The following is a 13,959-nucleotide window of genomic DNA, read 5'->3' as shown; positions in this document are numbered from 1 at the left end:
GGTGGCTGAGGTCCCGGACAGCAGACAGGACTGTGGCCCAGTGGGCAGGTGAGTTCGCACCTGCTGGATAGAGAATGACCTGAGGTGAGCACCTCCGACAGGTAGGATCGCCCTTGTCTTGACTGAAGGCCACCTTTGCAGGTTACCTTGAGGGCACTGCTCTGGGAACCCACAAGCTCCTGTGGGTTCCTGGCCATTCTGTCCCCTGACGGTCCTCTAGAACCATAGCACCCGTCGTGGGAGCCTCACCCTGAATCCCACCCAAGGTGCCTTGGGTTTCCTTAGGTGAAGCGGGCACCGGCAGTGGGGCTCCCTGTGTTCTGGCCTCTGCGTTCCTCTGACTTCATCATCGGTATTATCCTTTATCCTGTCAACTCTGGGCAGAGCCTGGGCACCCTCCCTTCTGCCACTCTGACCTTGACACCTCAAAGATCCAAGGGACCCAGGAATACAAAATGAAAGTGGGAGCCTCAGTCCACCTCCCAATCAGGAGAAACCCAGTCCTGAGGGCTGAGTGGGGTCCTTTCTGCCCTGACTGCATTCAGATCCTAAGTTGTCCGTCAAGCACTTCACCGTGGGTCCTTGAAGGCGTGGCAGCACTCCCCTTTTGCTGACCCACGGGGCCTGCACGTTCAAACTAAGGACCTCACCTCCGTTAGTCCAGAAATTAAAGGTGAGGGCCACGCTCACCCTGACGGCCCTTCCCTGAGATTTCTTGGGCTGACATCAAAGGGCTGGGATACAGGCTTTGATATCCCCTTTATTCAGGGTGCTTGGTAACCTTCATTCCTCACTCAGACTCCTCAACTTGGGTCCCGGTACAGAACTCCTCATAGTAACAGCCACCCACCCTCATTCCCAATAGAATACAGTGAAGGGGACCTAATCTGACCAAACCTGGTCTGCCAAGACTGGGACCTGCTGCAAGCAGGTGGTGGCACTATGGCAGGTGGTCCCACACAGGATCCCAACTCAAGGTCGAAACTGGACTCTGATAGGGTCTAAGATTTCATCCTCTGCTGTCCTGGGGCCACGCCCCTCAGACCAAGACCCTCACTTCCCTGACCCCTGAGTGCGAACCGATGGGCACTTCTGCCTCACATCTACATCCTTGAGGTCAGACAGTGCTGAACATAGGAAAAATTCTCTGTGGCCCCACTGATTAGGTGTAGGTTCTCCCCACAGTCCTCAAGGGTCTCTCCATGAAACGTGGTGGAACAGAAATTTCTCCCTCCTCTGACCTGAGGTTGTCCCCGATGACCTGGTCACTTGCCTCCATGAGATGCTAGGGGAAGAAGTGAGAGCATCTCCTCAGGTCAACAGGCCCAGGTCCCCAGGGCTGCAAACATAGCTGGGGCTTTATTGGCTCTTCTACTTCCTGGGAGGGGTCCCCCATCCTCGCTCGGTGTCACAACCCGTAATCCTGTTACGGACTGGGTCCCGTTGGGCTTCCTCAATGCGACCAGGGCCCTTCCCTCCCGGACACCATCTCCACAGATAATGTGTGGATGCCCAGCCTGCCAGCTCTCGCCGGGACAACCGTGCTCACTTTGGGGGTTGTCGGGTACAGCCCACACCGCCGTTAGTCGCAGCTAAAGGGTAATTTAGCCGCTTTTTATCTGTTTCCTTTGCCTGGGGCCTCCCGGAGCTCACGCAGGGGCGCGGCTCCGCGCGGTGCCCTTCATGGGTAGAGGTCTGCTCACAAGCACTCGGGGCCCTCATTTCCCACCCAGGGTGGGACTCACAAGTTCCTGGAAACCCTGAAGAATATGTGTCCGAGTGCTCAGGCAGACACCTTTGCTTGGCATGTTGCTCTCCCCACACCTCCTGTAAGGGGATCTTCATCATAGCTCCTGTCTCTTGATTAAAACCTTCCTGGGAAAGACCACCCCTTTGCCAACCGTGCCACTTAACAGCTTTGTGTATTTAGGCACATCACCCACCTCTGTGTGCCTCGGGCTTTTCATCTGTGCAGTGGGTTTGGTTAGCTCTGACTCAGGGCCTGGCGGAATGAATAGAATGCATGCAGAGTGCCTGCACTGAGATTTTAAAGGATGCCGGTTCTTTTATGATTCTTCCGTTCCTTGGAGTTTCAGTCCCCTCACGGACACTTAGTTGTTTAACCCAGGAGACGTCCGAGAATATCAGCGCTCCAGGACAGGGAAAACGCTATCACGCAAAATACTGCTTACCAGGGAGAGTTAAGTCAAATTTCCCCCATGAGAGTACGTCATTCGATGTCGAGGTGAGGCAGACTTCCTCTGTGGATAGAGCAGAAAGCTTCTAAAATATGTTTCCCGGACCAAACCTGGCAACACTTAAGGGCGGTCCCTCTGGCCTACCATCCGGGGCGGGGCTCTGTGGGACCCCATGGGCGAGGTCTCGGTGGTCTCTAGACCCTCCTCGGGGTCCTCACTCAGGGTCCTCGGTCAGAGCCTGGGACTCCTCCTTCGCTGACCCAAGCGCGCCAGGCCCCACACGAAGCCCTCACCGTCCTGAGTCTCCAGGGATGTAGTCAGGACGCTCGGCTTCCGAAGACATCTGCCTGGGGCCTTGCGTGCCCAAAGAGCGGGGCGGGACTCTGCGGGGCACCCTCTGCAGGCGAGAGGTCCTCTCCTTGGCGCTGAGTGTCCCGACCCGGACTCCGGTTATGGCCACGAATCCCCGCTCTGCAGAAGTGGGACCCGACCCTGTCAGACGAGGCCCTTCCTTCGCTGAAGTCAACCGGGCAGAAGTGCGGCGGCTTAGCAGCCTCGTAGCTGCGGCCGGCGCCTTTCACGGTCGAGGGCAGGATTGGGGATCTTTGAAAGCCCCTCATTTGTGGGACGAGCGATTCCCTGTTTCGACCGTCCGGGCCCTCACCTCGCTCATGGCCAGTGCCGGGATTCCACCCTCCCTCATATGAGCTTACTCTGCTCCCACCGAGGTCCATCCCACCCTGAGCCCTCCCAGGCGGAAGTTAGCATGAGCTACATTAGGGCCCGGATGTTTGGGTCCCGACAAGGTGACAGCAGAGTTGTGTCTCTATGGAATGTCACTGTTCTGGAGTCAGTGGTCCCCACATTCCTAATTCGGGATCCTCAACTTGAAATTTCCCCAACCCAGAATCCTCCCTCTCCTGACCCGAGGCCACTGGACCCGAGGCCACGGCTTTCCCTGGCTGAAACCTCTGGGTGTCCAGGAGTGGATGCAGCCTCTGACCTCTCATTGCTTGGAATTCATTTTGCAGTAAGGACAAAACAAACGTGAATTAAGGGGCACAAAGTTGGCCTCAGGCTGCGGGGAATTGAAGAGTGTGGGCTTTAGACTAAGTCGAATCGAGGGTCTGGTTCCATGCCTGTCACTACCCAGTCATGTGAACTTTGGCAGATTTTTAAACTCTGTGAGCGAGCTTCAGGCTCCTTATCTGTGAACTGAACTTGAGGAGCCCTGCCACTTCAACTTCTGGAACGTGAGTAGGAAATGTAAAGCGCCTGCTGCAGTGTCTGCCACGTATCATATTCGTCCGTTCTGATGCCCGGTAGCCGCACGTTGAAATGAAAGGCTTTACTTCCCTTAGACCTGGTATGATGGGGTGAGGGGGACCCTCGCCCGATAGCCCTGCGGACCTTTCTCCAGCTGATATCAACGGGCGGGACCCGACTCTCTCCGGTACTCTCTATTCGGTGTTGGTCGGATCCCTCAGTCCTGACTCAAGCTCCCCGATTTGACACCTTTCATGGCGCAAGACTCCCCTCTTTCTTGCCTTTAAGCCTGTCTAGTAACTAGCAAGATCCACACCACCTGTGGTCCAGCAGGAAGAATTTAGGATGGCCTTATGTGGTCATAGCTGCTCACGGTCTCAAAGAATGAAAGGTGTGGCAGGTATGTTCAGGCACTGTAAGGCATGGTTCCACTCGGGATCCAACTCAAGTGCTACATTGACTTCTGGGCAGGTGTGAGATTCCTACGTGTGTTGACATCGAAATGCCACCGTCAGATCAAAACCATCACTTCCCTGTCACTTGTTCCTGAGTGGGAACCGATGGGCCCCTCTGTCAGACATCTCTGCCCTTGGCCTCCTAGAACTGGCAGTGGGAAGTTTTATTTTGGCCACTGATGATGCGGGTGGCGTTCCCACTCTTCACCGTCCTCACCCTGTTTCCTGGCACAAACTGCAAATATTCCATCCTATCCCTTCACACTAAGGACCTCAATTCCCTGAAAACGTTGAGGAAGAGGTGACATTTCCTCATTGGCCACAGTAGCCCCTGATTCGCCAAGGCTAACAGTGGCGGAAGGAATCTGTGTTGCCCCCGACTCTGATGAGGTGGAGGGTCCTTTCACCCTTGTGAGTCCTTACCGTGGATCCTGGCACAAGCTGGAAATCCTCCTTCTGCCGACACAGGCTGCCCTCTTTGAAGATGTGCCTCCCGTCCATGAGATGTTCTGGGAGAAAGTGAGTACGTCTCGTCAAGTCACCAAGACTAGGCGACATGGTCTCAATTCTGACAACGGGGACAGGGCCTAAGCGGCCCTCTTCTCTGTGACTGTGTGTCATCCTACTGACTGCTGTCTGGAACCAGGTACCTTTCCTTTGCTGAACCGAGCCTCACCCATTAGTCCAAGGACTTGAAGTCTCAGAGAACATTCCCTTTCTGGAAAGGAGGGTTAATCTTGGCCTGAGCTCTGCCTGTGATCTGCCATGGGCAACTGCAAAGCGAGACGTTCCATGGACATATCTGTTATGGAGTAGCCCATTGCCTCATCTCTCATAGATTATCTTTTTCTTGACACCCTCATCTTTTCCTTGACACCCTCAGGCCTGGATTCCACCCTCTGCTGAAAAGCCGGCCTGTAAAACACAATCTCACCTTCTCGAAACCCTGCAGGCCGAATCCGAGTCGGACTCGAACCCGTCAGCTCTTGTCTGGGCCTCCCATGGTAACGGCAGACGAGGGCTTAGGTGTGGCCCTGTCAGCTGTGGTGGACTGGTACCCATGCAGGGTCTCCTCTTGGTCTCTGCATCATTGCTGGGACCACACTGTCTGCTGATCTGAGACTAGAGCCTTCAGACAAAATCCTCACCTTCCATGGACGTCAACTGAAAGTCACTGTTAGACACAAGCTGCCAGGACTGTTCTGAACCTCACAGGGCTGACAACTGGGACGAGACTTTATGGCATGCTACTCTTCTGGCTGGGTCCTTCCACCTTCCTCATTCAGGTTCATCAATGTCATTTCTATGAGAAGCCTGAGACTCCTCCTCTACTCATCTGAGATCTCTGGCCTGAGACCAAGGCTCTCACGCCCCTGAACAGCCTGTTGAAGAAGGGATGTGATGCTCAGCATCAAAGCTGTGTTTGAGGATGCGTGTGAGTTCAATGTGGCCCGTCTCCCTGTGCCCCCTCTACGCCCGCCCTCCAATATTCTGAGGTGTTGGTCTCCCAATCCTCTTGTGCCAACCCTCGTCTTGGTTCCCATCTCTTGGATTAAAGGTTTCCTGGTAAATCCCACATCTCTTCAGACTCTTGAGAAGGTACGACTCTGCAATCCTTACAGACCATGGGTCCCTCTCCAGGAGAAATCTGAGATGGGGAAACGGTAGCACAGGGCCAGAGCCCAGGTCACTTGGTGTGTTGTCCAGGGTAGGAAATACATTGACTATTACTTGTCTACATCAGCCAGATGAAGAGGCTCACGCGACTTCTGTTCTGATAGATTTACTTTCAAAAGGGGAGAGATTGTCCAGGAGGACTTTGAGAGCACCTGATCTTTTAATTTCTCAAACATTGCAAATGTAGATGATCAAAGAGTCACGGAATCTGTCTCTTGCATTGATTTACACACAGTGACAGTACACCCAATCCCAGAAAGTGCAGACAGCCCCATATTAGAGGACCCAGATAGGATCACAAGATATATCATAATTAAAATGCCAAATGTTAAAAACGAAGAGAGAATCTTACAAGCAGCAAGAGAAAAGCAGTTAGGTATCTACAACGGAGCACCCATAGACTGATTTTTGCTGATTTCTCCACAGAAACTCTGCAGGCAGAAGGGACTGGCAGGAAATATTCAAAGTGGTGGAAAGCAGAGACCTGCAACCAACACTCTTCTACTCAGCAAGGGGATCATTTAGAATCAAAGGACAGATAAGAGCTTCCCAGACAAGGAAGGGATAAAGGAGTTCATCAGCACCTTGCCACAATTACAAGAAATGTTAGAAGGATGAAGAAGAAGAAGATGGAGGAGGAGGAGGAGGAGGAGGAAGAGGTGGCGGAAAGAGTAGGAAGGAGAAGGAATGGGAAGAAAAGAGAAGAAGAAAGAAGGAAGCAGAAAATGGAGGAAAAATAATAAATATATGAATGTTAAAATAGCAATAAGTACATACCCGTCACGATTTACTTTAAGTGTTAAGAGATTAAATACTCCAGTCAAAAGACATAGAATGGCCCAATGGATGTGAAACAAGGCCCTCGCATATGCTGGGCACAAGAGACTCACTTCAGATTGAAGGACACCCAAAGAAATGATAAAAGACAGGGTATCAAAATGGAAATGCTAAGAACAACAACAACAAAGGCTGGGTAGCAATGCTTAGGTCAGACAAAATAGACATTAAAAGAAAGGCTATAACAAGAGACTAAGAATGACCCAGTAATCCCACCTCTGGGTATTTATCCCAAGAAACCGAAATTGAAGAGACATATGAATCCACATGTTCGTTATTTACAATTGTCAAGACACGGAGGCAACCTCGGTGTCCATTAATAAATGACTAAAGAAAGAAGAGCTGGTACATAGATGCAGTAAAATATTAATGACTCAGCCAGAAACAAGACTGAAATTTTGCCATCTGCAACAACATGGATGGTCCTACATTAGAGAAAGTCAGAGAAGGACAAATGCCATAAGAGTTCACTTACACGTGAAGTCTAAACACCAAAACAAATAAACAAAACGGAATCAAACTCGTAGATACAGAGAACCTATGGATCTTGCCCGATGGGACTGGGGAGGGGGCACAGTGATGGGTGAAAAGAGGAAGGGATCAAGTGGTACAAACCGATAGTTACATAATAGTCATGGGGATGTAACGTACAGCATGGGGAATATAGTCAATAATATTTTAAAAACTATGTATGGTCCGATGGGTACTGGATTTAGAGGGAAGAGCAGTTCCTCAGTTTTAGAAATGTCTGGTCACAGTGTTGTATACCTTAAACTAATACAATATTGCAAACAAAATGTAACTGAAAAACTGAAAAAATCCTTAGAAAAAAGAATAAGGGTCACAGGTTGCGTCTCACGGTGGGAGAGTAGAATAGTGGGCTTACCATAATTTAGACCAGCCGTCTACATTGATCCTTGCCATTTACTAGCCCCATGACTTTTGGCACATTACAAACTCTAAGTCTATGAGACAGGCTGTCCACTGTCCAGCGAGTCTGATCGGCCCTGTCTTCTGAGACTGGTAGCATATATGTGATCTAGAGAAAGCACCTGTCACTGTGCCTGTCTTGTATTGAGACATTAGGCAATAGTAAATATTTCTATGATTATCTTGACCTCAGAGATTACCATTCATCCAGCTGGGATTTCTTTTTTCATTTCTTTTTCTTCCATTTTTCTTTTTTGACATCTAAGGCATGTCATGAAATATGCAGTGATCTGGGGTGGGTGGGGGGGGGGACCTCCCAGTGGGCGAAAATGCCCCTTAACAATGAAAGCTCAGTAATCTGCTCTCTCTAACCCCTCTTTACTCTCCTTTGAACCTGTTCCTTATGAAGTAGAGCAGACCTCACCCTCTTTTGTAACGATAGCTCCTCCTAGCCTGTATAATTATTCAGGCAAGGGATGGGCCTTCTTTGACTAAACACCCCCAGGGCAAGCATGAAGACTTCCAAAGAGCTGATGCTCCATTAATGACCGTGTAAAAGAAAGCCATGAACAAAGAGGTACACGCACAGTGCTTTATATTTTCAAACATGCTTGACGAACATTAGCAAAGCCAGGTAACATCTTTTAAATGTATAAAAGGAAAGACGAAATGGAGTAAGGCAATGCAAAGCTGACCACGTGTGTGTGTGTCTCTCTCTATCTCTCTCTCTCTCTATATATAGATAGATAGATAGATAGATAGATAGATAGATAGATAGATAGATAGACAGACAGATATAATATGTATTTAGATAGATAGATAATATATAGCTATATTATATATATACGTTTCTATATTCTGATGCCAAATCTTTCTCAAATCTTTTTGTGTGTAGTTATTTATATTTCCAAGGATACTGCTGTCTTAAAGATATGTTATCTTGTTCTACATCACAAAAGGAATTTTATGGATTATCAGTGCATATTTCAAAACCAAAATCTTACTCCTAATCCTGACACACGGCAAGGAACGTGTGATCTGTGTCGTTCACGACTTAAATTCTGAATGTACATAAACTTTCTGTTGAAAAGAACACTGTTTGAAAATGCAAAAAAAGACAAGATACACATTCGTCGATATTAGGAACATAGTTTAACAGGTCTTTCTAACTAGAAAGTGAGGAATCCACCTCAGAGCTCACTCGTGGGGAGGGTCGCGGCTGGACGTGGCCCTGGAGCGTGCTCTGGCTTTGTCGGTAGCCCCAGCCATGGTTGCCGCAGTGGCCCGGGCTCTCTCCTTCTCATCTCTCAAAAGCTCTTCATAATGGGGCGGGAAGTCAGTGGGGAAGGTGTCATTGACCTTGCATAAAAAGTCCAGGACTTTCCCCTTGGTGGTTTCAGCTTGGGCTCTTGGGCCCCACAGGAACTCGAAGCGTGGAGGATCACTGCCGGGCACCTGCCGGTACTCAAGGTACTTTTCCTGCACCAAATTCTGGGTGATAATGTCCCTGGGGCTCCCCCAAGATGCAGTGTGTCTCTTCATCGTAGACACCCAAAATATTCAGGAGTTCCCAGATCTCCTCCTCAGAGGCGCGGTTGCCATTCAAGAAGATCAAACCCAGCAGAGGCATCAGAATCACTTTTGTAGGAAATCGCAAGGCATTGCTCGTACTCTCATCTCTGCTGTCATCTAGCTTGCAGACAAGGGAATAGGAGTGACCGTTGGGCTTGACTTCCTTCAATTCTAAGCCAAAGACAAGATCCATGCGCTCAGAGGCTTTCTTGAGGATCTCGGGGAAGTGCTCCCTGTACCTTTTGTGGATGACTTTCAGCATGTCTCCCTTTTTAATGGGCTCATTCATTTTGTACTTACACAGCAGGAAGTGCATCAACATACCCGCCTTCCTAGTTAGAAGGTCGTGGCCCGAGCTCTCACTGGAAGGTGCAGCCTGGGAATTTTCACTCTTCTGAACACGGCTCTTGGCACGTACGTCAGATCTTCTGCACGAAACACCTGCGGCGGCACTGGCGGCAGCCGAGACACGTGCAGGCGCCTGGAGACTGCCAGCGACAGAAGAGCTCGAGGCACCATCCCCAGTAACAGGAGGGGAGGAGGCAGTGGCCTCTTCCTCTGCTGTCGCTGCCTGAGCACTCTTAAGACCTTGGGCCTCGGCTCTGTTCTGGCGGCGTTTCTCACGAGCACGGAGCTTACTCTTCTGACCACGAGGCATGGTGGCTGTGGTCCCGGACAGCAGACAGGACTGTGGCCCACTGGGCAGGGGATTTCGTACCTGCTGGATAGAGAATGACCTGAGGTGAGCACCTCCGACAGGTAGGATCGCCCTTGACTTCACCGAAGGCCTCCTTTACAGGTTACCCTGTGGGCACTGCTCTGGGAACCCACAAGGCTCCTGTTCTCCTGGCCACTCTGTCCCCTGACAATCCCCTAGGAGAACCATAGCACCCATCGTGAGAGCCTCACCCTGCCTCCTACTCACCCTGCCCTGGGTTTATTCAGGTGACGGCAGGCGCCGGCAGTGGGGGCCCCTGTGTCTGCCCCGTGCGGTCCTCTGAGTTCATCTTCTCTATTATCCTGTCTACACTGGGCAGGAACTGGGTACGCTCGCCTCTACCACTCTGACAGTGACACCTCAGATACCAAGGGACCTAGGTATATAAATGAAAGGCGGGTGCCTCAGTCTACCTCCCAATGACCCCTAATTGGGGACGTACTGTGCTGAGGGCTGAGCAGGATCCTTTCTGTCCTGAGTGCGTTTGGATCCTCAGTTGTCAGTCAAGCTCCTCACCGTGGGTCCTTGCAAGGCTTGGCAGCACTCCCCTTTAACTGAACGGTGTGGCTGCCTTCACACTAAGAGCCTCACCTCCCTCAGTCCTGATATGAAGAGTGAGGGGCATGCTCACCCTGACGGCCCTCCCCTGAGATTTCTTGGGCGGACATCAACGGGTCGGGATACATGCTTCTATGATGTCCCCTTTATTCACGGTTGCTTGATAACCTTGAGTCCTTACTCAGATTCCTCTACTTGGGTCCAGGTACAGAACTGCTCATAGTAAGAGTCAATCGCTCTCAGTCCCAATAGGAGACAGTGAAGGGGACCTTATCTGACCAAGCCTGGTTTCCCAAAAGTGGGAGCTGCTGCAAGCAGGTGGAGGCCCTATGGCAGGTGGTCCCACACATGATCCCAACTCAAGGTCAAAATTGGACTCTGATAGGGTCTAAGATTTCTCCCTCTGCTGGTGTGGGACCACACCCCTCAGACCAAGACCTTCACTTCCCTGTACCTCGAGTGGGGACTGATGGGCACTAATGACCGACACATATATCTTTGAGGTCAGCCAGTGTCGAAAACAGAGAAAATTCACCGTGGCCCCCTTGAAACGGTGGGGGACATTCGCACAGTCCTCAAGTTCTCGCAATGAAACCTGCCTTAACACTAAATTCTGACTCTTCTGACCTGAGATTGTCCCCTTTGACTGCGTCTCCTGCCTCCATGAGATGCTCGGGTAAGTGAGAGCAACTCCTGAGGTCAACATGCCCGAGGCCCCAGGGCTGCAAACACAGCTGGGGTTTTATGTGGCCCCCTTTCTGGGAGGGGTCCCCCATCCTCGCTCGGCGTCACAACCCGGAATCCTGTTACGGACTGGGTCCCGTTTGTCGCACTGGGCTTCCTCCACGCGACCAGGGCCCTTCCCTCCCTGACACCATCTCCACAGACAATGTGCGGACGCCCAGCCGGCCAGCTCTGCCCGGGGCCTCCGTGCTCACTTTGGGGGTTGTCGGGTACAGCCCACACCGCCGTTAGTCGCAGCTAGAGGGTAATTTAGCCGCTTTTTATCTGTTTCCTTTGCCTGGGGCCTCCCGGAGCTCACGCAGGGGCGCGGCTCCGCGCGGTGCCCTTCATGGGTAGAGGTCTGCTCACGAGCACTCGGGGCCCTCATTTCCCACCCAGTTCGGACGGGGATGTCCTCCATCTGTCCAATCGAGGTACTCCCGTAGAGGAAGCCCTTCTCCCTAACACACTCCAGGCCCAATTCAGGCCCCGTGCGGTCCGGCAGAGTCCGCTGGGGCCTCACAGGGCCGGACCGCACGGGAGGGTTTCGGCGGGGGCACCTGCGCTATTGGGGCGGTGGCCTTCTCCCGTTCGCACGCGGGGATCTCACCTTGCCTGCAGATCAGACCCGCGAATCCACGACCCGCCGAACCAACGCCGCGCGCGCGCAGCAGGTAAAGGTCCTCCGCCCCCGCCCCTAAGCGGAAGTCAGGGAGTCCCCCCCGCCAGGGCGGTCCCGGATGTACGAGGGCTGACAGCTGGGGCGGGGCTCTGCGGGACCTCGTCGTTTGGGATACGGTGGCCCGCAGGACGTCGTGGACGGACCTCGCTTTTGTGACTTCAGGGCCCGGGATTCCTGCTTCTAGAGTGACCTGAGTCTTCTGGGCCCCTACCGAGGGCCCCACCCTCCCGAGTCCCGGTGGGGAAGTGGGGGCGCACTGCTTATGACGTCTGCCCTGGGCCTCCCAGTGATGACGAAAAGGGCGGGACTGAGCCTCCCGCTTGGGGGCCAGATCCCGTCCTAGGCACCGAGGGTCCTCACCTAGACTCCGGTTATGGGCAAGGTTCCACCCTTTGCGGACGTGGGGTTCGAGCCTGTGACAAGGTCCTTCCCTCCCTGTGACCACACAGCTGGGGACTCCTCAGTGGTAGCTCCTCTGGTTCTCGCTCTGGACCCCTGTGCTTTCGCGGGCTACGCGGTTCTGCGCGGGTGCTTCCCTCATGTCTCATTGCGGGTCCTCACCTGCGTATTTCTCGGAGACTGGGACTCCTCCCTCTCCTGACCCGAGGTCATCCTCCCTGGGTGGGACTCACAAGTTCCTGGAAACCCTGAAGAATATGTGTCCGAGTGCTCAGGCAGACACCTTTGCTTGGCATGTTGCTCTCCCCACACCTCCTGTAAGGGGATCTTCATCATAGCTCCTGTCTCTTGATTAAAACCTTCCTGGGAAAGACCACCCCTTTGCCAACCGTGCCACTTAACAGCTTTGTGTATTTAGGCACATCACCCACCTCTGTGTGCCTCGGGCTTTTCATCTGTGCAGTGGGTTTGGTTAGCTCTGACTCAGGGCCTGGCGGAATGAATAGAATGCATGCAGAGTGCCTGCATTGAGATTTTAAAGGATGCCGGTTCTTTTATGATTCTTCCGTTCCTTGGAGTTTCAGTCCCCTCACGGACACTTAGTTTTTTTAACCCAGGAGATGTCCGAGAATATCAGCGCTCCAGGACAGGGAAAACGCTATCACGCAAAATACTGCTTACCAGGGAGAGTTAAGTCAAATTTCCCCCATCAGAGTACGTCATTCGATGTCGAGGTGAGGCAGACTTCCTCTGTGGATAGAGCAGAAAGCTTCTAAAATATGTTTCCCGGACCAAAGACTTACCCCCTTCTCAGCTGCTTTTCTTCCATAGCCACTTCTACTTTCGTTCATTCCAGCAGCAGCACCAATCTAGACCTTGCCCAGAGGCTGCCAAATTATATACAAGGGAAACTGTTTGAACACCTTTCTTTAGGGAACGGACTCAGTCTCCCCCAACTCAGGGCAAAGAGTGGCAGACCAGCGAAACCTGGGCATCCCCGCTCCAGGGATTATCACCCATATTTCCCAGAAACTCCCTGGAGACGATGTGCATGAAATATCTAATTGGCACACCGTGTTCCCCGGCACTGGGACAAGAGCACAGCACCCGTTCCTTCCCAGTTCTTGGTGATTTCTCGGTGGTTTCGTCAGAATTTCAAAGTAACTCGTAAGTGCAGTTTCCCACACGAGGCTTAGACTTTGAACTATGCGGGCCACCATCTATGCGAGTGTGAGGCCCCTGCTCGCGACTTTCACAACTTCTTTTAGCCCACCGTGCAGCTAAATAAAATGCCCTCCCGCTCGGGGCCTTCTATGTTCCCAAGGTCCAGTGGTACAGCCTTGCCTCAGGGCATTTACACTTGAGTGCTCTTATCTGGAGCCACCTGTCTCCGATCCCGTGCTGTCTTTTCATTTGCGCTTTGGGTCTCCGAGTGTATATCGCCCTTTTCCTATTATGAGAGCTGCTCGTCGACTCTATAATGCGCGGCTAGGTCTTCCTTTTCTCAGCTCTGCCAGCACTAGCATGGAGCGTTCGTAGAGTAGATGCTTAATTACCATCTGGGGAACAAGTGAACCTAATACATTATGATTTAATTCAACATTCTTGAAGTAGCCAAGAACATACCGTAAGTTACGACTTTATAAAACACAGAATAAAAGGCATTGGGAAGCCCAATATTTGCGATCTTACATTTTTTCCCCTCTATGTCTCCATTCTCTTTATTTTACTGATTTATTTATTCACCAGTTCAAGGAGGTGCTTATTCCAATGCCGTGTTATCTGGCACCAGATTCCTAAGAAAGAAGGAAGTTTTCCCCATTGGTTTTACAGAACGGGAAAACTCTTAACTCTTCAACCTGAGAAACAACCATGAGTGCGACCCATATATTTCATTACTTAGATCATAATACTAGATTAACCTTTATCTAGAACTTACTCCAC

At 51.7% G+C, this 13,959-nt stretch overlaps 1 pseudogene; it reads right to left on the bottom strand.

Annotated features, from left to right (window-relative positions):
• Positions 1–8,560: 8,560 nt before the first annotated feature.
• On the bottom strand, positions 8,561–9,593 carry LOC105311529 (annotated as a pseudogene).
• Positions 9,594–13,959: the final 4,366 nt, after the last annotated feature.

The sequence above is a fragment of the Pteropus vampyrus genome, unplaced genomic scaffold, assembly GCF_000151845.1.
Source record: "Pteropus vampyrus isolate Shadow unplaced genomic scaffold, Pvam_2.0 Scaffold1000004702, whole genome shotgun sequence".
NCBI lineage: Eukaryota > Metazoa > Chordata > Mammalia > Chiroptera > Pteropodidae > Pteropus > Pteropus vampyrus.
This window is presented reverse-complemented; position numbering and strand designations above follow the sequence as displayed.